Raw genomic sequence first — 25,953 nt, 5'->3', positions numbered from 1 at the left:
TCTAATTATGAACTTTTTCCAGTGTTAGCCACTATATAATCTGTGCTCATTCGAAGAAACCAAATTCATTTTCCATATAGAAAGGAAATATAGTTGAGAAATGGTATGTTGTCTACAGTGTCAATTTCTAAGGGATTTGTTAAGGTTTATGTGTGATTTCCCCCCATTGTGGTTGGTATTTTATAGCCTACCTTTTGGCAACCTCATCTTTTCCTTTTATTTATTTTTTAATTTTTGTATGTGTGTGGCAGGGAGGTGGATACTGGGACTGAAACCAGGAGCCCTCTACCTCTGAGTTATATCCCTGGTCCCTTTTTGATGTTTTCTTTTGAGACAGAGTTTAGCTAAGTGGCCCAGGCTGGCCTTGAACTGGTGATCCTCCTGCCTTAGCCTCCTGAGGAATTCTAGGCATGTGTCCCTGAGCCTGACTCCCTTCCACTCTCATGAAAGATATTTTCTAAGTCTCTAGTGCTATGATTCTTACGTTTCAGTGCCTCTACAGAAAATACATTGGGGATTTTGTAAAATGTTGCTTCCATGCAGCACTACTAGAAATTCAGATTGATTAGACCTTGGATTACACATTTATAAAAATTTCAGGAAAACGTTGCAGGTTATATTCAAGGCTACACTTTGATCAAGATTATCTCAGATTGCTTGGTGTGCTTATATTGCTGTTTCTATGTACAGACATGAATGCACACCTAATCAGTGCAATTTACAAAAAAAAAAATCTGCCATCTAGTTGCCTCCTTTCCAATACATTTCCCCTGCCTCAGACCTGTCCCCCACAAAAAAAAAAAACCTGTTTAATGATTTTATAAATATAGTCAAGCTTACAAAGAAACCCAAGGCAGTAAACATTTATTACAGAAATTTTCCTCTGAGGCTGTATCTCTTTGTTTTTGAAAAAGGTTAAGTTTTTTTTTTTTTTTTTTTGGATAGAAGATCTTGGCTGGCCCTGGACAAGTATACATCTTTAGTGTCCCTTCCTCTTTCTCTCCCATACACTCTCTTCCATCCTACATTGATGGTGCCCTGTCTGCCAAGGTTTTCGCACCATTACACATACTTTGGCCTGTCCTAAGTCACATGGATCTACACACCTCTCCTGAGTACCTGTTCCCACCTAAGGACTTCTTTCAGCAACAGATAATCCAAAAGGCAAATCAATTTGTCACATGTCATAAGTGGGAATTCATAAATGGTGGTTAACCCAGGCATTCATCCGAGGCTTTCATCATCATCAACAGTAAGAACTTAGAGTCTACTCAGTTGTGGGCTCTGTGTGACTCAGATGTGGGCTCAAATTTCTCTTCTGTGTGGAAAGAGAATATGGTTTCTTTGAATACTAGGTTACTTGGTTGACTTACGTTTAGAGAACATATTGAAAAACATTTGTCTTTAAATTCTAGAACCACCTTGAGTTTGGGAAACTATAAGAAGCGCAGGATAAACAGATCAGCTGAGAAAATTGACAAGAGATTTTTTTCTTTATTTCTTTCTTTTCTTTTTCTTTTTTCCCAGTACTAAGTATTGAACCTAGAACCTTGGGCATAGCTAAGTAAGCATTCTCTCTCTCCGAGTACATCCCCAGCCCTCTTTATTCTTTATTTTGAGAGTCCTGCTAAATTGCTCAGGCTAGCCTGAACTTGAGATTCTCCTGCCCCTGCATTCTGAGTAGCAAGGATTACAGATGGGTTTCACCATGCTTAACATGCAATACATTTTTATTAGCTATAGTCACCATGCTGTACAATAGGTCCTCAGATCTTATGAATCTTACAACTGCAAGTTTGTACCCTGGACTCTCATTTCCCCATTCCCCACTCTCCTCACCACCCAACTACCTGGCAGCTACTAGAAATCACCCTTCTACTCTGTGTTTATATATTCAATAGACTTTAGATTTCACATTTAAGTGAGATCATACAATATTTGTCTTTCTATGTCTGGCTTATTTCACTTAGCAACAATGTCCTCTGGGTTTATCCATGTTTTGGCAAATGTCAGACTTTCCTCTTTTTTTAAGAAAAAGGCTGAATATTATTTCTCTCTCTGTACATTCACCATATTTTCATATTTTATTTATCCATTCATCCATCCACAGACAATTAGATTACTTCCATGTCTTGGCTATTTTGAATTATGCTGTAATGAACTTGGGAGTACAGATAGCTCTTTGAGACAGGAATTTTATTTGCTTTGGATCTATACCCAGAAGTGGGATGGCTGGATTATATGATAATTCTATTTTTGTTTTCTGGAGGAATCATCAATGTCGAGTCCATTTTGTGTTGCTATAGCACAGACTGGGTAATTTATTTTTAAAAATAAATTTATTTCTTACCTTTCTGCAGGCTGATAAATACAAGATCAAGGGGCTGGCATATGCCAAGGGACTTCTTGGTGCATTATCCCATTGTGAAGGACAAAGAAAGGGCAAGGGATAAACACACAATCTAAAGCCCTTTAATAATCAGCAGGAACCCATTCATGAGGGTAGAGCCCTTGTGATCTAAACACCTCACATTGGCCCTACTCCTTGAACTTATGTTGGGTACTAAATTTCCAACACATGCTTTTGGGGAACATAGTTAAACCATAGATGAATTTGAGATTCTGCTAAGTCGTGCTTTTCTTGTGACTAAATCCTGTTCCTTTGTGTATATATCTTGCATTTCCCTTTGGTAAATACTTTAAGGTCATTTAGGTTCCACACAGGGCTCCTCTGACACTATGAGCTAGCAAAACAAATAAGTTGAACTTGATCTCTCATGAATTAGAAATTATGTAATTTCATACACAGAAATTATGTGGTTACAATTAAAACAGACTTATTGGACCTATTTATCTGCACAAACTATTTGCTGTTAGGCACAAAACCATGTTGAATTTTATAGGCAATTGTGCTATATAATGTCAAAGAAAATAACCATTTTATGTGTGTAATTTCATGGATTATTAACAACACATACTTATTTTTTTACCCCAGCCCCAAATAGTACATTTTTAAATAGCATCTTAATGCTAATGTTTTTCACTCATTTAGTGGTTACTATTATGTTGAGTTACTTTCTAAATATACTGTAAGGATAGGCAAAGTGTAAAAGGGATTAAGCCCTTCCCAGTTTCTGCAAATGGTCCAAGAAATGTATGTTAAAGAGTGGAATTTGAAATTGATATCATAACCTCCTAATAATAATTATCTCCAGTTAAAAACTGTAGCTTTTTTGAGGGAGTAAAACATGTGAAGAATGAGCTGATTGACTATAAAGTTCCTATACACACACACATTGACTAGACAACCTGCAAAGACTCAATCCTTTCAGGATCATGAGAACCCTGAATTTCAAAATGCCAAGTGTGCACGCAGGGAGGTTGCCAAAGTTGCCATTCAAAAAATGACCACTAGAGGGAGTAGAGCATCATAAATATTTCCTTAATTTGTTGCTTTGCTTTTTGGTAAACTAGCAGGAAAGTAACATTCAAGTGCAAATACCTAAAACTTATTTTATACTTTTTCTAATATTTTTCTCATTACAATATTAAATATTCTGATAAGCAATGAAAAATTGTGATAAGAGAAATTAATAAGAGTGCATGATTAATATATTAATATTTACATTTTTGTATGTAAAATGTTCAGAATTTAAATTCATTGTGTGGAAATAAAATACAGATCAATTATTTCGATCTAGTAGTGTAAAATGTCTTGGGATGTGAGTATTTTGTGGGTTCTCTGGTTTTATTGGCTATAGCTATAATGAATATATTTACCTGTTAGTCTGTCACTTTCTGTTACAGTTTTCCCAGACATTTAAGACAGAGTATTTCACTGGGCAAATGTTTGGTTATATTGAAACAAAACCAAATGTTTAATTCTCAAAAAAAATCTACCTATCTTAGGAAAAATAAAAATAGAATTTTTCAAGGGTGAAAACACTAGTTTTAGGATGAATGAATTTCAACACCCCACCCCAATATTTCCACTAATATTTCATATATTTTCTCTGAATTTTGTAAATAATTTAGAATATGGGAAAATTCTGACATCAATTTTTAAGTTTTGATTTGGATTGGATTTTTATGTTTGACTATTCAGAGAAAAGCTAAAAGTAATGTATATATTTTGAAACATTGAATCATAAGATAGCATTTAAAATTTTAAAAAACTTCATGAAAAACTGAGGTATTAGCTCTTTATATGATAAAATACATTCAAATTTGAATTTATGTGATATTCCCCAAGGAAAAAGAAGAAAATATCTGGTTATTTCAAATTATTCTTAATGAAAAAAAAAGACACTTAACTATTTGACACTTAACTATTTGAAAATCATTTCTAATTCATTTTCTTTTTTTTAGTTACCTAGTATTAGCACCAAGGTCCATAAAGAAGTTTTTCTCCTACTCCTCCAAGTTTACTGAAAATTGTTTCTTCTATTTAAATAGAATATCTTCTTTCTTTTTTTCCATTGCAAGAAACACCTACACTTAGACACATAATTCTGCAAGTGATACGTCAGTGTGGAAAGATCTCAGTTACCTTGGTTTTACTTTGCCATTTAATAAGTGATTCGGGGCCAGGCAGATCCTTGATCTGCTCTTCACTTCCTTTGCTACAGCTGCCTTTCCTTCCCTGATGATATTCTGACTTGTTCGGCTTCTCCATTTGTAAGTAAAACCATATCGCCAAAGTACCTCAAAAGCCAGGCTTATTCGTTTGTATTTTAATTTTACTCATATTTAGAAAAGTTCAGTGTGAAGTCAATATCTACTGGTTGTAAACAACCCAAAACACATGAATTTTACTGAAGGATAAAAATTAAAAGATAAATATTTTTTTCTCTTAGACTGTATGCTTCCTCTGTACAGTTTAAATCTTTCCTGATATTTCCTAGCATGTGCCATCCTGTATATATACATGCTATTATACATGCATATTCCCCCCCCCCTTTTTTAAACAAAAGTGGGGTTGTGTGACTTTCCTTTTCTACTAACAATATATTTTTAAGAAGCTCTGTGCCAGTACTTACAGAGTTGATTCATTTGTTAGAGTTGCACAAGACCTCACATTTTGTAGAGACCCGTCTTCTACTGACAGACATTTAAATTGTTTCCGGCATTCATTATATCAAGCAGTGCTGCAATGCAGAAACTTGAATGAATATCTTTGGAATCTTGTGTATTTCCTACGTTTTTATAAATAAAATCCTATAGGTACTGAAAACACAGCTAGCTTGTCATTATTTTTTTATTCATGGTCTGCCTATTTCCACAAAGTTTCTTACATGTTTGTGCTTTAGGTTGTTCATGTCTCTGAAAGATATGTACTTTTGTCAACAAAATATGTTGGTGGCCGATAATCAGATTTCAAAACCAGAAGTGCTATTTGAGTCCCTCTATACTTGAAAGTGAAAGGGAATCATTTGTCTCGCTAACTCAGGTGGAAAACTCTTATTGAAAAGATTGGAGGAAAAAAAAAATACTTCACTGGGTTACCAGAATCATTGTGACTTTAAATCCGTTTGGTTAAATATGAGATCAACTATTAGATATTGATATTTTTGTTAATTAAATGTCAGTCTGTGAGTGGTTAAGTAAAACTGTAATGGGCATAAACTCTGGATTTTGTAATAATTAAAAGCACCAAACTAGGTGTAGACAAAAAATAACATGAATATATTGTTGGAATGTTTGTTGACCGATTTAGAGTAATAAACAGAATGAATCAAAATCTTTATAAATCAATAAATTAATTATTAGTTTATAAACTAAAGCACTTTACATTAAAATATACACAAAACACTACACATTATGCATGAATTTATGAAATTCAAGAATACCAGGCACATCAGTGCAGTTCTAGAGAAAAACGTGGATGAGATTGAGGACTACACTCAAAAGACGGCAGAAAATAAAGAATAAGCGTTTAGATGCTGCTCTCAGGCATTTTGGGATACTGAGATGTCTTTTTATAGCAGTGAGTGGCTCATTTCCTAAAAATACTTTCTAAGTTGTCTTGGTTTTAGTTTTTTTTTTTTTTTTTAAATTTCGAGTTTACATGTTAACATGTGTAGAAAAGACCAAAAATAAAATTTCTCAAAAATAATTGGAATTTGTATCTGCTTACACTTCTGTGGTAATGAATGATGGTATGTTTTAGAGACAACTGTAGTTGGGTGTTTGTTGTATTCTGGGTCCATCAGGACATGTTCAAATGATGGTTTCTGTAAAGATGAGAGGTGTGGGATGGTGTTTAGGGCTTCCTTATGATATGACCACAAGGACATAAGAACAGCCCAGGTAACTGTTTGAACTTCCCTTTCAGGTGCATTCCAAGAGCTGGAAACTGAGCCTGGGAGTGGGTAGAAATGTCCAACTGCAAGCATACTGGAACCCAACATATTAAACAGGTTTATTCATTCCTACCCCACCACCATCAATTCCCCTCAAAGAGTCTCTATGGGTTAAGAACATAGACTTTTCTGCAAGTCCTTCTGTATTTTAATGCCAGTTCCTACATTTACTAATATGATGATCTTTAGCAAATTACTTCTCTGTGGCTCATTTTCCTCATTTATAATCTCATAGCATCATGTTGAAGGCCCAGAGTCAAGGTGAGCTAAAGAAGACTGTATCTGAGTGAATGATGACAAACCAACAGGTAACTCTCACAGAGCTCTTACTATGTCCAGGCATAGTTATGAGTACTTTTCACATGATTGTTCAATCTTCAAATGTAGGAACTGGCATTGAAATACAGAAGGACTTTTTGAGGGGAACTGACGGTGGGGGTAGGGTGAATATAACCTGTTTAATATGTTGGGTTCCAGTATGCTTGCAGACACTGCAGGATTGACTTTAATGTTCTGCAGTGAAAGCCTGGAAGGATGTAAATGGTAGGTCAGGGAGAAGGAGTTGGGAGAAATCCCTGGAGGTGCCCTTCTGTGGAGGCTGGAGTTCTGAGGGTCCTTTCCTCTATTTATATAACCCTGAGGCTTCAGTCTACTTCATTACCATCGCCATAGAGAGGATCCCAGAGCAAGAAGGTTGGCAGAACAAGGCAGCATTCTTGAAACGTGATACTCTTTGTTTTGGTGAAGTTGGCAGGCCTTTCTGAATCTCCTTTCTGGATGAATAAAAACCCCAAACATCAAGAGCCGGATGTTTGAATGTTTTTAAACCTTGTAATTTTGTAAAAATGTCTGTTCCTGGCCCCTTCTCCACACTTTCCCCTGGCTGACTGTCATGATGTTCTTCAACTCTGTTGACTTTTGAGTGAAGAAAGTGTAATTTGAGTTTGTTTTCGCAGCAAGGTGGTAGCAAAGGATATTTATGGTGTTGAAGAATTTCAGTTTTCTCTCAGACACATAGGATGTGCAGTATATTTAAAATCCCACTCTCCAGGATATCTCCCTTCTGCTGAGATAATAAAATTGATCAGATGTTTTAAGGTTAAATAAACTGCTGTAATATCTGGCAGCTGCCTGCTGGTTGTGGTTTTCGAAAGCAATTACTCACTCTGGAGTCAACTTTGAACTCCACATTTTAATTGAAAAAGCTAATTGTAGGTTATTGCTCCTGATTTAGTATTTGATTTTGTAGATTAGGAAGTAAAAGCACTTGGTGGTGGGGGGCACAGAGAAAGTATGCAGAAGTGTTGCTGAGCTCAAATTCCTGTTTATATGAGTTTTTTCACCCACGGAGACATTGTATGATCACTGGAGAAAATGCACTTGTACCAACAAACCTGTGGGCATCAGTATGAGGCTGGCCTACAAAATCCTTATTTTTGGCTTATTTTTTTTCTCCTCACCCCACCCTATCTCTGTGGAGCTGGTGGAGAGACAGAGAGAGAGGTTATGTGGATATTAGTTTCTTTGATTCAAGTCTGAAATTTCAGGTAAGAATTTTCAGGAATAGTGAAAGACTACATTATATGTCTGATTGAGAGTCTATTTAAATCTTGGAGATGCTAATGGTAAAGATTCACTTTCACTAGGGCATATCTCACAGTTTTACTAAAATTCGGCAAGATATAGGGGTGTTAATATGGCTACGTGAAAGAACAAATCAAGCCTCCTTTGGAATCATTATAAAATTCTTAATAATGATTAAAAATCAATTACACGCAAATTTTCCATCTGGAACACTTGGTAGCATCCTTAAAATGGTCAGAAATTGTTAGAATTGATCTGAGAAATTTGAGAATTTGTTTTTCTGCAGATTTGTTCCTATCTGAGAGCTAAGTACTTTCAGGTTTATTCTGCACAGATGGTACTGTGCATTTTGAAGATACATGTTCTCTGCATTTAAAACATGCATATGGGTTTGTATGTGGCTTCTTCGAACTTTATGCCCAAAGCTCAATTGGCAAACTGTAGTGGGAATTTCCTGTGAATCAGATAAAATATTGGTAGTCTAAAGTAGAGGTGAGATTAAAGGCATGAATATGTGAATCCATTAATTTTACAAGACATTTTAACATACTAGTTAATGTATCATTTGGGATTTTATTTTTGGATTTTTTTATGGAATGCAGATTTGGCTGATCACAGTTCTGTTGATATTTTCATTGACCTCATAAATATAATTTAATCTCTGAGCATCAGCTTTCTGATCTGTGAAAATAAGATAAATATTCTTCCCACACACTTTATGCTTAAAACTCCTCTATTGAAACAATAAACAGGGTCATAATATATGACTTCGAGTATTGCTCCAGAATCCAATGTTCTCTTTATCAACAAAAAAGAGCAGCTGACATTTTTTTGGCATCTCAGTATCAAATTTGAAGATACTATAGTTAATAAAAAAAGAAACATCTGTGTTGGTATATTATGAGAATTATTCTGAAATATGGATATCAGAGAAAATATCAGCTTCCTGCTACATGATTTCCAAGAGTCATTTTTGTGATCCCAATATTCATAGAGGTCCTCAAGTAACAATGACTCATAAGCAAGGACAGGAAGAGACCTTATAGATGTGAAGACTTCAGTTAAAAATATTTAGTTCTACTTAAATATTTCAACATGAAATTTATTTATCCTTTTTACTCATGGGTATCTTCTTGAAAAAATACATTGGATTAGAAAATTAAAAAAAAAAATGACCTCTGTGGTGAGATTAAAGAATTTACTTCCCCGCCATGGGAATAAAAAAAGAAAAAAGAAAAAAAAAATCAGAATTTTAAGATAATATTAGTAGCAGATTATAGAGGCAACGGGCTAGCACTTTTCTGATAATAAATTTTAAGGCTTGAAGAAAATAAGAATATTTAGCTATACAATGCTTTTTAAAGATATTCTATGAAATAATTGAGGTAAATAAGATTTTCCCCTTTGAATGTCTTAAAGTATAGGAAAGATGTATTTCAAACAGCAACTCTAGAGTCTGTATTTCAAAACCCCCAAAATACTTCTGTCATGCTGGCATAGTAGACAATTCAGAATACTGGCTCAGAAAAACAAGATGGAATCACATCTCAGGCAACTACTTGCTTTTGACTTTGGGCAAAGTACAAAATTCTGATAAATCTCAGTTTTATAATTGAGGGATAACAATAATAAAATTCAGGGATAACAATAATAATAATAACAATAATACTTACTGAACTATGGTAAAGATTAAATGAGTTACAATTAACCAGGATAAGATAAAGATTTCTTTCACATAGTGCTATGATTCTTTTAGAAAACATCTGTATTTTTATAAGTAATAATAACTTGAGAATCCTCAAAATTGTTACAAAGAAACTATATAAATCAAAACACAAAGTCACATTTAACTTGAAATATAAAGCTTCTGTTTTCAGAAAAGTTAAGAACAATAATTATATTAATGTATAACTTTATATTTAGTTTTATGGATAGAATTTTCTTTAGTTGTCTAAGCTTCTAGGAGAAAAAAAAGGGAAAGTTGAGAAGAAAGTAGTTTTAGGAATTCTTGTACTCCATTAACAGACATATACCATTATGATCAAATCATTAGAAAACGAAAATACAGGCAAGAATAATTTTTTGTCTTGAGGTAACTTCTCTTCTTATTTCTATGTGAAATATTTTGATTTTAGACTGCATTAGTGGAAAACTTGTCCCCCTTCAAGAACAGTGAAAGGATTAGAATTATACTTCATATAAATGGAAATTTTATGACTACTAATGGCTATAGGGGTTTTGTGACAGTTAAAGCCCATACTCTACTAGTTCTTTTTCTTTTCTCTATTTTGGCATATAGGCATTCTAATGTCTCACCACCAGTTTCCTAATGCTACCTGAATTCCACTGCATTAAAAAGACGTGTGTGTATGTGTGTGTGTGTGTCTATGTCCCTTGAGAAATCTCACAGAATAGCTTGCAGGTCACCAGCTACTACTACCTGAGACCGGATCAGGTTCACTGAGCCAGCTAGCCAAAGCAGAGGCAGGATTCTTGGTGTCTCCAGTTACTGGGTCCATCTGCTCTCAGCTTTGGTGGAGGTTTGATTGTGAAGACTGAATTTTGCTTTGCAGACATCCACTTGAGTCTTATTGAGATAATTTGCTGCACAGAAACTCTGGCTACTGCTCAGGTGAAACAGCTTTCTTTCCATAAGGTTTCACTTTACGGGAGGTGAGATCCAAGAATTGCTTTTTAATGGGAGAAGAAGGATTTCTCCAAGGCGACTTGCTAGGATTTCTTTGTTCAATCTACTTTCTTTCATTTCAAGTCGATTGAGGGACATCAGATAGGATTCTTGTTTCACCCTGCATGCTTCTTGTCAGCTGTCTTGCCTTTCGCAGCCTGACTACACAGGGACATTTACAACCTTCCATCGGAGCCTGCCAGACTTAGGTGTTGTGCGCCATACCTCCAGGGATCATTACCATATGGTATTTTAGGAGAGGACACAGTTCATTTCAATGCAATTCAAATGAGCAGATTTCTTTTCTTTATTACACCATTGCATTTGGCGGCAATCCACCAGAGGCAGAATCTAACTCTCAAAGGAATGCTCTGCCCACTCTGTCCATTTAACAGGACATTTGGCTCAAAAATCTAGTCGGTTGATCACACATGTGCAACAGATGTGTGAGCATGCGTAGAGAAAATAAAAAATAAAAAATCCCAGCAGTGTACTGTGGGAAATGTAGCAGAACTACTGGAAAACAGGACACAAAAGAAGTCTGGTACTAAAACTTTGATTTTTGTCCTTGGAAGGCATTTTTCTTATTAATCTTTTCCTCCTTTCTTAGGAGGAGAAGGTATGGGCTTCCATTGTTATTTTGCAGTGATTATTCATGTAACACTGGAGCGGAATCTTTGTTCATTTTTCACAGTCCTCATTTTATAAAGATTTAATTCTAAATATTTGGACCAGACCTTCTTTGGGGCCCTGGTTCTCAGGAACTGGGCATTGGCATAGTTCCACTGAAAAAACCACCCATTTACAAGAGAGGACATCAGAAATATACATCCTTTCATCCCTGCCCCACAGGCTTACACGGAAAGAGAGCACCAGCTGTTTTTCTCGTGGTGAATAAGGGTTACTTGGGGAAATCTCTCTTCCTGTTTTTATATGGACAACTAAATTGTTGCATAGCCAGTTAATTTTGGTTAGGTCAACAGCACAAGGTTAATTATTGGAACCTTCCTCTTTTGCCTGTGTAAGATTAATAGGAACCAAAAGGAGAAAATGAAATATAGTGACTTATTCTAGAAGTGCTATTTATTCGGGAAGTTTTTCATTTTGTTTTTATTATATTTGAAAAGATTTTACACTTACTCATCTTTGTCTTCTAGGAAATAGTGGAAGAAGATTTTGAAAAACAAAGTGATGTGAACTTAATCAGAAAAGATTTTATGTTAACCTTTTGAAAAAAATATATCACTCTTATTTTATAATGGAAACATTGTAAAAGCTAGAACATTGACTAACCATAACTTTGACATTATTTTTTCTGCTTTCTGATGTACTTCAATTTGGCTAGAATATTTTTAGACCTTTTTAAAAACTGTGATACTACATTCTTTTTCTAACCTTGGATTTAACTAACACATCAAAAAGCACATAGACTGATGTCTGTCAATGTATTATGGCATATTTTTATCCAGCTGCATGTTATTATATAACCTCAGAATAAAGCAACCATATCACTGTTGATATATTCCACTTCTATCCTTTGGATTTGATCAGCATTACATATGGAAGTAGAAACCCACCCTGTATTGTTATAAGGATGGTTTTTCATTCATATCCTTGTTGCTCTTAATAAATGTCCCAAAGAAAAATATTCTGCAGCAGCCACTCATAAAGAAGCAGAAAATGGCAAAACCACAGCATAGAAGGAAACCTATGTGAAAACAGTGGTTGTGTCTTCCTGGATACAAAAAACAAATAGAGCTTTTGAAAGAGCTTGCCAATACATGCCTGCCAAATAAAATATTGTTTTATGAAGTCAGGAAAAAACTAATTTTAAAGGTTATTGTAGGTTATTTGTGGTCACTTCTGGTGTGCATGCAGCATGATGTCATCCTGAACTCTTCTCTATTTATACTTCAGTCTTAGAGGGCTTTTGTCTAAGGCTTGATCTTAGCTACTAGAGGCACCTAAAATACTCTTATTCAATACTCATAAAAATCTAGACTGAAAAAAAAATTAGAGTAGATGGAAAAAGTCCCAGCCAAGTCCAGGCAAGAAATCATTCAAGCAGATCCATCTTCTGAAATCATACCTACACTGTAGACATCTTCTCGGGACATATTTGCCGGAGAACTTCTCAAATGACTGGAAAGCAGCCATGTGTCCAAATGGCTCTACTGGAAAATTATTGCCCTTTGAGTGGGGGTAGATGGGACCTCTGCCAGAGACATCTCATCTGAGGAAGGGGAGCAAGAGACTCCTTGTGCAGTCCAATTTCTTTTTCCTCTATGTGGCCCGTTCCTCCCAGGTATCTTTCAATGTGCTTACGTGATATCTCACAGCAAATTCTCTTCATCGTTGTACCGGGGCCAATTTTGTTTTTCCTTTGTGGGATCTTTTGTTGGGGGGAAGGGCTTGGAAAACCCCTCTTTTTCAAGGTAGTCCTAAGTGAAATAGGAAATGACAAATAATCCTTGGATGAATCAGACTAGAAGGCCAGTGAGGTGCAAACAATTACACAAGTTGAGGAATCTCTTGAGCAGAAAAAACAGCACAGTATCTGGATATTAGGAAGTTTTACTGAAAAATGAAATAATGCATATTTATAGTGGAAAAAATAATGTAATAAAAGTCACATTCAGATACCAAGCTGACATCATCTGTATCATCTTTAAATTTATTCATTCAAAAAATGTTTTGAGGGCATCTCAGTGTGTCAGTCATATTGGTATTGATATGTCACAGAACATAGTGGAAGGCACCAGTGCTATGGAGAAAAAATAAAACATGGAAGAAAATGATGGAGAGTTGGAGTGGTGGAGTTGTAATTTTTGATTTGATGATCTGGTGGCACCTCACCAAGAAAGTGACATTTGAGCAATGCATGAAGATGTGGAAAGAGGGAACCATATTGCTATCTTCACTGAGCAGTGTGGGCAGAAAAATAAGTAAAAGAGTCCTGAGCCAAGAGGACATGTGATTTGTAGAAGTAACGGCATATTGTCTAGTGAAAATAGTGTGTTTCTGGACAAATTAACCTCAAATGCACAGGTGTGCAAGCATACCTCCATACATGCAGGCCCTTCACAGTACCTGTAAGATTTGGAGCAAATATTTCAGTTTTTGAAAATCTGTTCTTTGCATGAGAATGGAGAGTTTCAGCAAATCCAGTGAGCTGAAAGATAATTTTTAAAAATTTGTTCCTTTTAGATGTACATGACAGTAGAGTGTATTTTGACATACATACAGGCAGTATAACTTATTCTAACCAGGATCTCATTCTTATGGTTGTACATGATGTAGAGTTTCATTGTGAAAGATAATTTTGAAGTCACTGCCCTAAGTCAGCAATTGTCAGGTTAGTGATTGTATTGCGTGAATTCTCTACAGGATATTAAGCACTCCAAACCTATAAGTAAGTTTTATCATGAGATTGGCAAGGATTCCTTACTGGTCCATTCTTTTTTGGGAAACATAGCCTATAAAATTATTTCCTCATTTCTCTTTGCATGGCTTTTAAAGTGATGTGAAACACAAGATTCATTCTGCTCTGATAAACTGAAGCTGTACAGAGTAACAGGGTTAAGACAGGATACAGGAATATGTGGTGAGTCAATAAATGAGATAAATAAAAATCAAAACTGGGATATCAGTCACCCCCTTACTACAGTTCTCTACTACACAGAATGCCTTTTTTCATTGACTAATTTTAGAAAGATGTGATTTTGGGTTTTCATGTTTCTGGGTTGTTCTTGTAGTCATCTCTTGAAAAGCAAGGAAAGGGATTTAAAATTAGCTTTTGGAAAACAAGATCGGAACTCTCCATTTTTCCTCTTTTAATTGGAGAAGTAAGAGGATACATTTCAACCCCTTGGTGAAATTATACAATCTCCTTGATGGCATCTGGTATCTGGAGAGTTAGGTAGCAAACTGCTCAATGAACTGAGTTCGCCTGCATCAGAAACATCGGAAGGACACAAATTTGCAACTTGTCAATCCAGCTTCTACATGAAGAGAAGAAAAAGAGTGCTTTGTCTTCTAAGATTTTCCTCAGTCTCAAAGTCTGAAAGAAAAGCCAAACTAAGTACACTTCATGCAAGGTTATTATGGACAGTATGCGATTGATTCCCCAACGGGTGTCAGATCTTGGCTGACTGGTCCTACCTCACTGCAAGGTTCATTGAATGAGCCTCAGATGACACTGCTGTGGTTCTTTGGGTGTGTTCAAATTAAGGGGCAGTGCTACTTAGAGGCTGAGCCATCATCTGCACAGCCCTGAGTGATCTCTAAATTTCAGTTGGGCTCTGGCTACAAATTAGCTTCAATGATTCCAAGAACTGTTGGTTGCCTCTTTTTGTTCCTTTTGCATTACTGACACTGAAAACTCTGCTTGCTGAGAGTGATGAGCATACAATATTTTACAAGTTATTTTAAAAATTTTTCTCTAGCTCAAGTCTGAGATGTATTTAGGTTCTTTTCATGCAAAGGAAGATAGGTATCATTATATACCATGAAATGGGAGGGCATATCTTGACAGAGGAGTGAAAATAACATAAGTAGAGGATACAAAATGTAGCATTCACCATTTACTTGAAGGATAAGTCTGTAAGGCATGTTATTTTGGTGTCATGTTATTGACTTATCTGTTCCTTTTAGATGAAAGTGCTTTATTCAAACAGGAAAAAAAATGACAGTACAGGAGGACATAAAATGAAACACAGGAATTCTTTGACTTACATATTTTTCTCTCTACAGTCCTATTCCAAAGAGGCAGCCGCTTATAATTTTAAATTTTTTATTCTACTTTTACACTACTCCAAATAATAGTATAACATTTTTAAAAAATATAAAATTTTAACTTTTAACTATAGAGTTTCTTTCTTTCTTTTTTTTTTGGAGTTTCCAATCTTCCAATATAACCAATGGTGGTATATATTATTCATACTGCCATGGACATTTTTGTCCCATTGCTATTCTGAAAATCAGATAATTAAAGCATTATTTTTCTTTCTTTTCTCAGTTATACTAATAACTTAAAAAGAAACCCAACTAGACACTTCTTTCTAATTTTATCAAATACAATTTCTTGTCATTCTGAGTTATAAAAAATGTAATTATTCAGACCCCTCTCTCCCCTTTCTGTTTTCCCTGAATCATTCTGTGTTTATTTGTACCTTCATTTTTACATTTTCAAGATTGGTAAGATTTGCATTTTGTGCTAGAAACATAATTTTGTCCCCTGACTTGATTGATAGCATAATCCTCAAAGTTTAAATACTTGCATGATAGTATTATTATAAATAATAATTACACAAAGCCAAAAATTATACTGGACATATTCATGCAAGATTAACTGGGGCCAAGTGATTGACTCATTTAATTCTAAAAGGGTCAATTGTCACAACCTCTGTGTCACTTGGAAAAAAATAATTCTGCCAACAATGTCAAAAGGATTATCTTTTCTTCATTTTAGCAAAAGCTTCAGATTTCAGTTTTGCTTGCCTATTATTTTTCTGTGTTTTTCATATTTTCTAAAGATTATGCTGTTTTCTTCAGTAAGATATATTTATGCCATATTATTATTTCATCTGCTTATTGATTTTTCTTACCAATTACATGTTTACATCTTTATTTTAGAAAGACTTCTAGGAACATAGAATTGAATTAATTATAATTCTTGGTTAATGACTCCTGTTATCATTGGCCATGAATTAATATATTTATTGATTGATATTATAATTGAACCTCATCATTATAACCAAAATTAATCACACTTATGTGTTTTGTTTGTTTTGAATTTTATAAACAGGTTATTATGCAGTGTATCATCTTTTGAGACTAGCTGTTTTTCTCAACATTATGTCTCAAACATTCATTCTATGTGGGCACGTGTGACTTTTTTTTTTTTTTTTTTTTACTACAGTGTGTTTCTCTCTTGTATGAATATACTATAATTTGTCATCTTGGTTATATACATTTAATATTTCTATTAGTTCATATTATAGAGCAATAAAAAGAATGTTATATGTATGTTTTACAGTTTATACATGTAAGAGTTAACTTGCATATGCTCTTATGGTAAAAATGTTAAGGTATAGAGTATGTAATTTCAAAAGATAATACATGAATACAGTCTAGTAGAACCAAAAGCTACTTCCACCAATAATGCACAAAAGATAATATTGAATGCAAATTCTCCATTGCTTGGTATTCAATGACTTCTTAATTTCTGTCATTTGAATGAGCTAAATAATGAAATAATTGCTTGACTTGCTTATACCTCAATTTTTTTGCTAGTGTTTTAACAATGGGGGCTTTGTTTAAATTATATAGAAAACAGCCACTATTAATTTCAAGAAAACAAACTGATAAGTTTGTAAACATGGGCGTAGTCATGCAATCACTACTGCATCAAGATATAGATAAGTCTTGCTCTCCAAAAATTCTCTTCTCTAAGGTTGCTTTGTTACTGACTCTTGCCTCTATCCAGTCCTGGTAAAATACTGATCTTTCTATCACTACAGCTTTATCTTCTAAAATAGCAAGTGAATGACATCATCATATAAATAGACTTCTACAAGCTTCTTTCACCTAGCATCATGCAAACACATTTTTGCATATATTAGCAGTTTGTTGCTGAGGAGCATTCCAATGTATAAGTAAAACATAATTTGTTATGTATTGGGGGGTCAGTTGATACTGACCTACAAGTGTCCTGTAAGTAAAGTTGTTAAGAACATTTGTTTATAAATCTTTTTAGGGACATACCTTTTTATTTCTTTTGAGTACGTTACAAGAAGTGGAATGTCTGAGTAATTTGCTCTTGTTTAACTTTAGCACATAGTACCACGCTGTTTTCCTAAGTGATTGTACCATTTCACATTTCCACCAACAATGTATGAGAGTCTCAGTTGCTTCTTATCCTCACAAATCCTTTGTAAGTTTAACCATTCTAGAGGGTATATATAGTGGTATTTTATTGCATGTATTTTTTTGTGTGTGTGTGTGAAGTATTTAAGTTTTTTTCTTATTTTTAATCATGTTGCTATTTGTCTTTATATGTTTTGCATCCATTTTACTGCATTTTGAAAATATTTTCTCCAATTCTATATCTTGACTTTTAATTTCGTTGGCAATGTATTTGCTCAGCAAATAGTATTTCTTACTACCTGTGAACAACAATAGCTTTACTTATTCCTTTTCAATGTGCCTTTTCTAAGGATATGTATGTATGAATACATGTATGCATGCATTTTTGCCTCACTGTACTGGCTTGAATTTTCAGTACAATGTTAAATGAAATTTGAGAACACGTGCCTATATTTTTTCCCAGTTGTAGTGGGTAGGCATTAGTTTTTCATTACTAAGTATGATTTTACCTGTTATTTTGAAACAGATGCCCCCCACTTTTTAAGTTAGGGCAATACAATTCTCTATTTTTAGCTAGCTCTTAATCTTTTATTTTGAACTGGTATTTCATTTGTCAAATTATTGCATCATTAATTGTGATAAAAAATCAATTGAGATAACCTTGTGTGTTTTTTCCCTTCTCACTTTTATATAATGTAAAGTTATATATAATCTTTATAAATAAACTTTTGGAGGTGACTCCCTATACCCTACATACTCTGAAGTCTTTTTTCTCTAGTTACATGGTAGGATATTTCTAGCATTGTGTGAGCTCTAGGAATTATTTGACTTCATGGTTTCTGATTATTCTTCCTTCATTTTAGGTAGCTTTATCTCATATATGCAGAGATTACTATTTGAACAAGGAATTGCTCTTTAGAGCTTTATCTCTATACAGCTCCTCCTTTGTCAGTATCCCATCCAATAAATGCTGGCTGCTGTGGCCTTTCCAAATCCCAATGTCTTTCTCCTTATCTCAGTGACACCACTGGACTCATATTATATGGGCTTGTCCTGTCCATTGTTGATAGTGTATGTCAGATATCCTTTACTATAACAAAATACTTGGAAACATAAGCATATAAAGAAGAAAGGTTTATTTTAGCTCAGTTTTGGAGGTTTCAGTCCATAACAAATGTTGCTTTGGGCCTGTGGCAGCATAACAAGATGGGAATGCATGGCATGGTAAAACCACACACCTTGTGACCAGGAAAACAAATGAAAGAGATGAATAGATGAGAGTTTCACAAACTCCTTCAAGAGTGCACTCTTATTAGTTAAAACGTACCACTAGACCCTACTTCTTAAATAAGTATTCAACTTAAGTACTACTTAAGTTACTTAAGTAATAGTACTTTTAAATTATTAAGTAGTAGTACTTTTAAATTATTAAGTACTATTACTTACTACTTACACTCCTGTTACTTATCATTAAGTACCAAGATGGGGATTAAGATTTCAACACATGGGCCTTGCGGGGGAAGTATTTAATATTCAAACTAGAGCACATAGTCACAAGTCTCCACTCATTGATTCCCATTCTCTGGACAATCAAAGATCTGAATTGCCTCTGTATAATGTTTGAAAACTGTAATTTCATATATTTTAGCAATATCATCTTTATTTAAGGTGGAATAATAAAACTGATTCCTGACACTCTTATATGGCCAGAAACTACATCATAACCTGGGTTTTTTATTTTGTTTTACTTAAAAGTTAAATTGGATTATTTCCTAATCTGTTGTTTTTAGAGTCTTCTTTATTCATGTCATCATTTCTTTCTTTGAATTTTCCTAGCAAAAGACATTTTAAAAAAGGATTTATTTGACCATTGAGGGCTTGATTCTACTGCTTGTTGATTCTCTGGTTCTTCTTCATGGTGTTTGATTTTTTCATATTTTGTGATTTTGAGTATGAGTTCACATCTTTTGGAAGCTTACCTGGTATTTCTTTAAGGCATTGGTTTAAGATTGGTATCCTTCAGAAAGGACATCAGGTTGCTGAAGTTGCTTCTTTTCAGAATCTATAGTTACTAATTAACTAGAACCACTGTAAAACACATTCATGGTTGAAAATATTTCACAAATTCCAGATATCATAGACTTAGTTTGCAAAAATCCTTGAGAATTTATTAGTATTTACAAATTCTTAGGAAAGTTTTTTCCCCCTTCACTAGCACTGAGCTACAAGATTAAAAAAATAAAATGTTCATTTTATCTCTAGCAGCAGAGGCGTGAGTGTGGCTGGATGGTTGAGGGGTGGAGTGAGGGTGGCAGAATAGGAGGTCGTAAGGGGTAGAGTTCACATTTTATACTACCCAAGAATATGTCACCATATCCTCTCCAGTTTAGTTGGAAAATCATCTGTTAGACTTTCCATGTTGACTTGGATCTAGGGTTTATCGCAGACTTCCTATGACTTGTGAAACCTTGAACGCTGGCACTCAAGTTTATCTGAGTTGGCAAATATCTTTATGGTGAAAACAACATAATTGATCATTTTTATGCTTTTTTTTTTACATCTATCCTTATCTTTTTATAACACATTCACAAATTTAATTAAGGCTATGTACATTGGATCCTGCATTTTTAGTTGTTTTCAGAACCATTTTAGGGTGTCTAGGCTGCCATACTGCTAGATACAGAGTTCTCAACTACTTTGTGGATTTTTGTTGTTGTTGTTATTGTTAAATTTTCTAGTATAATGTATATTCTCTTCCATTTCATTCACTATTATGAATGCACTCTTTATCATTATTGTTGTAACTTTCATTTTAAATGTGTTGCCAAAGGAAAGGAAGGCAAATACATGCGCTAAAGTTCATTAAGATACAAATTATAAGAAGTCATATTTCAATAATTTTAAAGTGTTAGTTTTCAAAATAGAAGACATTAGTGTTAGTTTTCAAAATTCCAGAACATTCCTAATTTTTCATTATTTTGAAAGACTATGGAGTGGTGAACAGGGATTTTATATTGAACTAGATGTATAAAAGCTTAAATAATCACAGTTAATATTATGCTTATAAGATGACATTTTTATAAATTTTTTACTTAATTTGTTTTTTTAATAATGTCAGATAGAAATATTCATAGATATTAAATTACTTAATTAAAGAATTAGAGTATTTTCCTTTGAAACGTACTTATGGAATAAGAATGTTCTTCTAATTTTGGGTATTATGGATATTTAAATATTATTTGAGACTAGTTACAAAAATGTAGATTTTTAAAATGCATTAAGTCAAAATATCTGGATATAATACAAATGTTTTTATTTTGCAGTTTTCTTTTTTTTTTTTTTTTAAATCACTGATGTTGCAGAGTTTTCCGGTCCCCAGTCAGAAGTCATATATTAACATTTCATGAAGAATGAGAAATTTGGATTGTATTTATTATATACCACATAGTAAAATAAATATACACTAGATAAGAAAAATTATCTGTGGTTTGGCCCATACAGATGCATTCCCTGGCCAGTTGACAGCTACTCTCTTGGGAACTGTGAACATTTAAAAAAAAAAAAAAAATCCCAGAGCGCACCCCCCACCACCACCACTATTTTGGCACTATCTACTCTAGAATAAGCTTGGCTATAGTGTAGCTATAGCAGCTGCCAGTGTTGGTAGCTTTCTTGGAGATAAGAGGAGAAACTAGATGAAATTTCTTTGGATAGACAAAAATCTGAGTTTGGCAAACATTTTCTCAGAGACTATGGTTTACAAGGCTCAGACCTGTGCCAGTTTCACAGGGAACTTATCTGTGTGAGTTCCATGGATCCTCATAGATAAAATAATATCAGTAATCAAGTAGACATGCACTGTGTTAGAAAAACAAGGAAGAAAAAAGTTCTCTCCAAAGAATGCCTTTATTCAGTTAGTACAAAAACAACCTTGGAGTGACTCAAGCCTGAACTTCAGCAGAATTGACCCTTACTATTGAAATTGGGAGATATTTTGAGGTATGGAAAACCTTGGAAATCCACCACTGGCTAATCTGTGGGGATCTGCTATCATGTGTTCCAATTGTTGGTTCCCTTACTGATTGTGATAAGTTGCAACAGAAAAGTTTTCTAAATTAGCTAATAACAATTTATACCTATTAATAGAAATAAATATTCCAGTTCATTCAATGTTATTGTTGTTTTTCAAATCAATACACAGCTAAGATTTTCATGGTGGAGGATTGATAATTCTGCCAAAATCTAAAAGTTCTTTCTTTGGTGTTGTTAAATCAATATGGAGTCTTGCCAAGGGTTTATTGTATATGCCTAAGAAACACTATGTGTATTTGATGAATCATGAAGAGCAATCTATAACGTGCTCTATTTCATTATTACATTTGACTTTTAGAGTCATTTTGAGGCTATTACTTTTTTAGTTTTGTAACAAGAAATTGAGGTCAACTACTTGAAAATGTGATTCCTGTTGTCTTACCATACTAAAATAGTGACCACTTTATAAAATAATATAATTTTCTCACTTTTAATACATGTTTACATTAGCTGACTCCATTTCCTGCTCTATTAATGGATCGTTGTTGGCATTACCTCCTTAAGTACAACCAATTTAAGATATGGATCAAAGAAGGTAGAATCTTACTGCCACAAAAATTTAATTAGCATTAAAGAGTAAGTACTTTGATTATACTTTAGATCCATGTTCAAAATAATGCCTTCATACTTAGACATCACATAGTACTATAATATACACTGAAATTAATACAATACAAACTTACTAACAGATTCAAGTTTAAGAATGAGTACATGTTTCTTTGAAAGCAGGCTTAAGGTTATGCTTATAATATAACCCTTACTTATTTTTATTACTAAATACCTTCTAAAAGTGGTAGAGAGAAACATTGAGTTAAACATAAAAGAAAATGACTTGTGTTTGATCTTGAATGTGCCAATGGGAACATTTTGTCCTAACATTCTCTCAGGGAGTTCTAAATGTTAGCATTTATCATATTTAATTCAACTTTAATTTTTGTACATGTATCATTAGAGTGTAAGCTTCATAAAGACAAGCATTATATTTATCTAGTTCTTATAGTATCCATAGTATTTATCATAGTGTCTGTCTCAGAATAATCTCTCATTGGATGGAAAATTGAACGAGCAAATTACTTTTTGGTATGACAGAAATTTTAGTATTTTTTGCCGTGATGTTTAAACTCATAATACCCAAAGTCACAAAAATGGCTAAAATATGCAAGACAACATACATTCATATGCTTTCTTTTAAGCTTGCAGCTACTTACACCTTCACCTGTTAAGTTTGTTTTTGTTTTGAGGTGGTGAAGGTGCTTATTCGATCTTATTTTTGTGGTTGTGCTAGGTTGATCCTCATGGCTATAGGCGAAGGCATCTCTAAACATTGACAAACTCTTCCTGCAAACCAGCTCCAAAGGCTTCTCTACCACGTGGTGAAGTGAGTCATAGTAAGAACCCCACTTCTCTACCAATTTCTGGACAAGTTAGGTTTTGTCACCATGAACAAAATACCTGACAAAGACAATTTAAAGAAGAAAAAGTATATTTTGGCTCATGTTTCAGAGGTTCAGTCCATGCATAGTCAATTCCATTGCTCTGGGTCCCACACTTTCTTTGTTTAAAATAGGCATTTTGTGTATGTACTTTTAACTTTATGATGATAAAGATTATGTAAACTTAATCTTGAGTAATATTCCTCATTATAAAATGATTCAGATGATATCTTCCTTTTATATTTCCTTTAATTTTTCTTTGAATAGAAAAATACAAATTTTTTAAAAAGTAGCTTTTATTAATTATCATATATAGAAATATAGGTTCAATTTTTGAGCAATTTTTCACATTCTTGTTGGTTATATGTGTGTCTTTGTTTGAGAAATGTCTATTTAGGTCTCTTGCCTGTATGACTTTATTATATGAAAGTATCAGGGATTCAACTTGATCATCACTTATGATCACCACATGGTTGCTGGACCTCAAGACTTTAAAATGATGTTTGGAGGAAGACAAAAAATGGGAGAAGTGCAAAGGAACCTCTGTCATCTGAATAACCTTTTTCAGAAGTCTTATCTAACTGTTTTTTACATATTTCTGATAAATTTTCTACCTTTTATTGGCAATCTTTTGAGCAAAAAAGGCTTGGAAGTGTATTTTTAGTCAGGTGCATTGCCTCATCCTTTCCTTTTTTATAGAGTGTCCTGGGAGTGAAGATTTGCTGCCACATATGTGTTACATTTCAGTGACATCTCAGATTTCTCTTTGGAATTAATCACCTTTGTATAGAAGGCAAATTTCAACTTTCAGCATTAATGCGCCAACAATTAGACTACATTATCTGGGAGGGTATGGATAGAATGGTATCAGCAACTCCTGTATAGGACAGACTCTAGACATTCAACACTGATCAAGACAGACATTAAGGTCCAGGCATGTGATAACTAAGTTTTTCTGTCTTATCAATTTTAGCCCTCTTTACACCAAAGCTGGAATATTAGTTTGCTAGAGATGCATAGCAAAGTACCACGGAGTAGGTGGCAAAAACAGCAGAAATTTATTGTTTCGCAGTTCTGGAGGTTAGAAGCCTAAGATCAAGATGTTGGCAGAACTGGTTCCTTCTGAGGGCTGTGAAAAGGAATCTGTTCCGTGCCTCTCCCCTAGCTTCTAGTGGTTGCTGGAAATCTTTTGTATTTCTTGGCTTGGAGATGCCTCACCTTGATCACAGCTTTCATGGTATTCTGGTTTCATCTGCACCAGGTTTGTGTCATGTTATATTAGGGTCCACCCTAATGATCTCATCTTGACTACATGGCAAAGACCTGACTTCCAAGGGATGTCACATTCTGAGGTAATGGGGGTTAGTTAGACTTTATCCTTTGCGAGACATAATTCAATAGTTGGTATGCAAATTGCTTCATTAGAAAATGAATCTGGAGAATACTTTCCCTGCCCTTACCACATGCACATTGCAACCACCTTTCTTTCCTCTTCCAGTGTGGGGATTCTTAAATTGTGGAGATATTTAAGTATCTTTAAGGGACTATTTAATAACATACATTTGAAATATTTCTTTCAGTGTATTATCATGAAAATATATGGCTGTAAATCACAGTTGGACTGCCCTCAAACCTGAACAAATAGATTTATTTTTTATTATAACTGTTTGGTTAGCCACTTTTCACCATGACAGCTTACTCTTCTTCAAATAGCACTATTTTGAGGGGAATAACAGTTGTTTTTCATTCTTAAGCACATTAAATACAATATGCCCTGTCAATATTATTTCAATAGTATACATTCAGAAAAAGACAGACACATTTATTTAACACACAATAATTTCAATAAAAAATATCCCATGGAACAAATTGAATTTGAAGATGAAAACCACTTTTTGCATTGTTAGTCTGCCAGGCAGGAAGAATGAAGAGGCAGCACCTTTTGAGTCTTCAAGCCATTTTGCCCATGTGTTTTGAACTGCTTTCAGGTCTAGCTTTTATTTTGTTCTAGTATCAGAGAAAAGGAATTCTTATCCAGTGGGTTAAATGTGTCCAACAAAAAGATAAGTTCAAAGTACTAACTTCTAGTCACTGTATGTAATCAAGTTATGATGCTGTCATAATGAAGGCTCTGTCCCCATAATGATTTGTGTTCTTATGATAGGAGGAAAATTTGAACCCAGAGACATAGAAATGGAGGGTGAATACAGAGACAAAACTGGAGCGGTACATCTGTAAGTCAAGGAACAGCAAGGATTTCCAGCAATCACCAGAAACTGAGAGAAGCACGGAGTGGGGATCTTTTGTCAGAGCTTCTGGTCTGCAGACACCTTGAATTTGTACTTTGGCCTTCAGACCTATGAAAGAATAAATGTCTCTTGTTTTAAGATACCTAGTTTGTGATAATTTGTATGTCAACCCTAAGAAACCAAACATCCAGCATTTCTTCTCTGGATGTCAAAAACCTGTCTGAAGATAAATACCAACCACCCCCCAATCCAATCTCCATGTTCCTGGATGATCATAAGAAACTTCATTGCATTTACTTTGAACTGCATTTTACTTTTACATTGTTTGTTGTATATACAGATCTGTTTTACTTATTCAGTTGATGTATTTTCCAATTTATGAAAATCAAATTTTGGACTGAGATAATATGAATGAAAATTTCCCTTTGAAATTAATGGATGCTTAAAAAATTGGGGGATTTTTTACTTCATGGTAAGGCTTCTGGAACAAAATTAAAATCACTAAATGACACTTCTTTATTCTGATGCTACAGCATGAGTAACAAAAAAGTGTTTACAGAAATAATAAGGTGAGTATGTTATTTCCATCAGAAAATAGTATTGCATTATTGGAAACATTTCTAGTTATTCATATAATTAAAAGTACATATATTGAGGGAGAGGATATATGTCAGTTTGGC

The 25,953-nt window shown here is 34.2% G+C and overlaps 1 long non-coding RNA gene across 1 annotated transcript; it reads left to right on the top strand.

Annotated features, from left to right (window-relative positions):
* Positions 1–4,339: 4,339 nt before the first annotated feature.
* Positions 4,340–25,567, top strand: LOC125615519. Its single transcript, XR_007346128.1, has 3 exons — positions 4,340–4,677; positions 22,877–22,969; positions 25,189–25,567. It is a non-coding gene; the product is annotated as an uncharacterized LOC125615519 (long non-coding RNA).
* Positions 25,568–25,953: the final 386 nt, after the last annotated feature.

The sequence above is a fragment of the Marmota marmota genome, unplaced genomic scaffold (assembly GCF_001458135.2).
Source record: "Marmota marmota marmota unplaced genomic scaffold, marMar, whole genome shotgun sequence".
NCBI lineage: Eukaryota > Metazoa > Chordata > Mammalia > Rodentia > Sciuridae > Marmota > Marmota marmota.
The sequence above is the reverse complement of the archived record's forward strand: the minus strand, read 5'-3'. Positions and strand labels throughout refer to the sequence as shown.